The sequence below is a fragment of the Mya arenaria genome, chromosome 13, assembly GCF_026914265.1.
Source record: "Mya arenaria isolate MELC-2E11 chromosome 13, ASM2691426v1".
NCBI classification, from domain to species: Eukaryota; Metazoa; Mollusca; class Bivalvia; order Myida; family Myidae; genus Mya; species Mya arenaria.
This window is the reverse complement of record NC_069134.1, coordinates 19242238-19247304: the sequence shown is the minus strand read 5'-3', so window position 1 is coordinate 19247304 and position 5067 is coordinate 19242238. Positions and strand designations below refer to the sequence as shown.

The window sequence follows — 5067 nt, the reverse complement described above, 5'->3', positions numbered from 1 at the left end:
GGCACAAGTTCTCTAAAGTAAAACTAGGGCACCACAAGGTACCAGTACTCTAGAGTAAAACTAGGGCACCACAAGGCACCAGTACTCTAGAGTAAAACTAGGGCACCACTAGGCACCAGTACTCTAAAGTAAAACTAGGGCACCACTAGGCCTCAGTACTCTAGAGTTAAACTAGGGCACCACTAGGCACCAGTACTCTCAAGTTAAACTAGGGCACCACTAGGCACCAGTACTCTAAAGTAAAACTAGGGCACCACTAGGCCCCAGTACTCTAGAGTTAAACTAGGGCACCACTAGGCACAAGTACTCTAGAGTTAAACTAGGGCACCACTAGGCACAAGTACTCTAAAGTAAAACTAGGGTACCACAAGGCACCAGTACTCTTAAGTAAAACTAGGGCACCACAAGGAACCAGTACTCTAAAGTAAAACTAGGGCACCACTAGGCCCCAGTACTCTTAGAGTTAAACTAGGGCACCACAAGGCACCAATACTCTAAAGTAAAACTAGGGCACCACTAGGCACCAGTACTCTAAAGTAAAACTAGGGCACCACAAGGCACCAGTACTCTAAAGTAAAACTAGGGCACCACTAGGCCCCAGTACTCTAGAGTTAAACTAGGGCACCACAAGGCACCAGTACTCTAAAGTAAACTACATTGTAGGGCACCACAAGGCACCAGTACTCTAAAGAAAAACTAGGGCACCACTAGGCCTCAGTACTCTAGAGTTAAACTAGGGCACCACTAGGCACAAGTACTCTAGAGTTAAACTAGGGCACCACTAGGCACAAGTACTCTAGAGTTAAACTAGGGCACCACTAGGCCTCAGTACTCTAGAGTTAAACTAGGGCACCACTAGGCACCAGTACTCTAGAGTTAAACTAGGGCACCACAAGGCACCAGTACTCTAAAGTAAAACTAGGGCACCACAAGGCACCAGTACTCTAAAGTAAACTACATTGTAGGGCACCACAAGGCAACAGTACTCTAGAGTTAAACTAGGGCACCACTAGGCACCAGTACTCTAGAGTTAAACTAGGGCACCACTAGGCCTCAGTACTCTAGAGTTAAACTAGGGCACCACTAGGCCTCAGAACTCTAGAGTTAAACTAGGGCACCACTAGGCACAAGTACTCTAGAGTTAAACTAGGGCACCACAAGGCACCAGTACTCTAAAGTAAAACTAGGGCACCACAAGGAACCAGTACTCTAAAGTAAAACTAGGGCACCACTTGGCCCCAGTTCTCTTAGAGTTAAACTAGGGCACCACAAGGCACCAGTACTCTAAAGTAAAACTTGGGCACCACTAGGCCTCAGAACTCTAGAGTAAAACTAGGGCACCACAAGGCACCAGTACTCTAGAGTTAAAATTGGGCACCACAAGGCACCAGTACTCTAAAGTAAAACTTGGGCACCACAAGGCACCAGTACTCTAGAGTAAAACTAGGGCACCACAAGGCACCAGTACTCTAAAGTAAAACTAGGGCACCACTAGGCCTCAGTACTCTAGAGTAAAACTAGGGCACCACAAGGCACCAGTACTCTAAAGTAAAACTAGGGCACCACAAGGCACCAGTACTCTAGAGTTAAACTTGGGCACCACTAGGCACCAGTACTCTAGAGTTAAACTAGGGCACCACTAGGCCTCAGTACTCTAGAGTAAAACTAGGGCACCACTAGGCCTCAGTACTCTAGAGTAAAACTAGGGCACCACTAGGCCTCAGTACTCTAGAGTTAAACTAGGGCACCACAAGGCACCAGTACTCTAGAGTTAAACTAGGGCACCACTAGGCCTCAGTACTCTAGAGTTAAACTAGGGCACCACTAGGCCTCAGAACTCTAGAGTTAAACTAGGGCACCACTAGGCACAAGTACTCTAGAGTAAAACTAGGGCACCACTAGGCCTCAGTACTCTAGAGTAAAACTAGGGCACCACTAGGCCTCAGTACTCTAGAGTTAAACTAGGGCACCACAAGGCACCAGTACTCTAAAGTAAAACTTGGGCACCACTAGGCCTCAGAACTCTAGAGTAAAACTAGGGCACCACAAGGCACCAGTACTCTAGAGTTAAACTAGGGCACCACAAGGCACCAGTACTCTAAAGTAAAACTTGGGCACCACAAGGCACCAGTACTCTAGAGTAAAACTAGGGCACCACAAGGCACCAGTACTCTAAAGTAAAACTAGGGCACCACTAGGCCTCAGTACTCTAGAGTAAAACTAGGGCACCACAAGGCACCAGTACTCTAAAGTAAAACTAGGGCACCACAAGGCACCAGTACTCTAGAGTTAAACTTGGGCACCACTAGGCACCAGTACTCTAGAGTTAAACTAGGGCACCACTAGGCCTCAGTACTCTAGAGTAAAACTAGGGCACCACTAGGCCTCAGTACTCTAGAGTAAAACTAGGGCACCACTAGGCCTCAGTACTCTAGAGTAAAACTAGGGCACCACTAGGCCTCAGTACTCTAGAGTAAAACTAGGGCACCACAAGGCACCAGTACTCTAAAGTTAAACTAGGGCACCACTAGGCACAAGTACTCTAGAGTTAAACTTGGGCATTACAAGGCAACTTTACTCTAGAATAATACTTGGGCACCACTAGACTTGGGCACCGCTAGGCACCAATACTATATATCGAGTAAAACCTGGGCTCCACTAGGCTCCAGTAATATATAGTAAAACTTTGGCATCGCTGGGCATTATATACTGCATAGAAAAGGTATGGCTTCACTAGGCCCCGAACTATAGAGTAAAAGTTAGGCTACACTAAGCATCTTAACTTTAGAGCAAAACGTGCACCGCTAAGCATCCGCACCTCAAGGTAAAATGTAGGCACCACTAAGCAACTTCAGAGTAAAACGTAGGCACCACTAGAGATATAGAATCTCATGGAAAAAAAACTGTCGTCATAGTAGCTTCATGTTGTTCATGCGCTGTTTGCCGAATAATTCGTCTTAACCTAGGTTATGGAAGTTCATATCGCAGGTTTTATCCATACGTTAGATAAGAAAATATATACGGCATAGGCTTTGGGCTCCTGCGTGTGCAATCGGCGTGCCATTTAATGCGCGTCACAATCGGTAACAGACTGTGCTTGGAAATACATACAAGTGAGCGTTACTATTTCAGTTAACGTCAGTGGCACGAACTTCTTTAATATTCTATAAGGGACAATGTCCTAGCCTGTATTTTAATAAATGTCAATTGGAATCAAAAACAGAAATTTAAGTAGAGACACGACAGAAGTATTCCCATGACAGCACAACTGAAGCCAAAATACACGCAAACATTTAATTACATCACGAAAACGTTTCACGATGTACTCATCACGCTTTTGCACAGATCACGTATATCACAGAACATTTCATCCATCAGAGTGGCGTCGCTGGTGTGGTTGTGATCATTGAGTCATGGACACAGAGGGTTCCACATCCGGTCGATCGGCAGTGGTGGTCGGTCGGGCACTCTGGCAGGTTAAGGTCCGCAAACAGCCCGAATCCCGGATGACACATGATCACGCACGCACCGCGCTCAACGGGCATCGCACTGGACACTGGAATTAATGATAATAATGTTGATGCAGTATCACTGCGCAATGGAAAGGGCAGCTTGATCGCACATAGTTTCGGTAATTTCCGTCTTGTACTGAACCCATGAGTCAAAATATATACATGTATATACATAAATTATACGATTTATAGATAATAGCATGTTCATGTTGTAATGCAGAGTCAAACTCCACTTACTGGCTAAAAGTCCAAACAGCATGTACACTGTCAGCATTTTGAGATATATTTGCAATGACAGGTTGTAGTCAACTAACCTTACTTTAGGAACACACGGGTCGTGAAAGATAAGGACAAGGACAACACAGGTCGTACAGATAAGGATTAGGAATCTTTTACGCCATTTTGTATCCGATAAACACATGTGTGAATACTGCATGCTTTGTGACCACCATATGCATATGGTATCATTTCATTCAGGGGCGGATCCAGGAATCTTCGTCCCTTCCACAGAACCGAAATTTATTTTGTTTAAAGTGTTGGCAGGGGTATACCTCAATTTTTTTTAACAATGTCTAGTCCGAAATGGTGCATATTTGGCCTATTTAAACCTTTTTTCTCCTATATTGAAATGCACCCCACCCCTCACCAGCTGGATCCGCTAGTGTTATATGTGCAGAAAAAGAACATGTATAAACTATATACCAGTCAATTTTAACCACGCCCCCCCCCCCAAGGTCCGGGGGTATACCGGGGATAGCCGGGGAAATGGGCCGTGTTTTTACCTTTTAGGTGGCCCCGAAGTGCCGGGTGAATACGGTGGTTTTGTCTTCGCTTTAAATATAGCGGGGAATGGGCCTAACCTAGGGTCCCTGCATGGGGTGTGGGGGCATCTGTTTGTCCCCGCAGGACGGAGAATTTAGCCGGGGTTGGCTGGACCGAATGTCAAAGTCCCCGTTATTCCCCGGACCTGGGGGTGGGGGGGGGGGGGTAACAATTGACTGGTGCACTAGACGGTGTAATGTAACGGTGACACAAGCAAAAAAAGAACTTTGAAAAATGCACAGCAATAATCATCGATCAATACCCTTTCAGATAATTTTAACATAACCTCGGGTTACCCGGCATCATAATTCAACGTGGAGCAATCAGTCATTCAGCAAACGTCGTTTCTGCAATAATTTGTCATCCATTAATAATGTTTCAATAAATGTTTCCACTGTGGTGGTATTGTCTTATGTTTGTCAAGTTGTACCTTAAAGTGGCCACACTGTCTGATGCACTGCGGCAATAACTAGAATTAACTGGGTATTTTTTTCTCTCTGGTACTGGCCTTCCGTTCCTTCCGAATAGACCGTTGTTTCTAGGCCTGTTTCACGATAACTTGAATCAGTGCAGATCAAGAAAATCAGGGACACTGCTCTTTGTAGCCGCCTTTGAAAAAGAGTAGCCGTTACTTCCCGTGGCCGTGCTGCATGTGCTCGTGTCGCCAAGTCCCCCTCAATCAATACATCTAACATTGCGCCTACAGTCATTAGAAAATTAAAATTGCGTCGTA

General features: G+C 45.4%; 1 long non-coding RNA gene across 1 annotated transcript; it reads right to left on the bottom strand.

Moving 5' to 3' along the window:
* Positions 1 to 3280: 3280 nt before the first annotated feature.
* Positions 3281 to 3847, bottom strand: LOC128213209 (uncharacterized). Its single transcript, XR_008257700.1, has 2 exons — positions 3750 to 3847; positions 3281 to 3556 (listed from the first exon to the last, which is right to left on the bottom strand). It is a non-coding gene; the product is annotated as an uncharacterized LOC128213209 (long non-coding RNA).
* Between the last annotated feature and the right edge of the window lie 1220 nt (positions 3848 to 5067).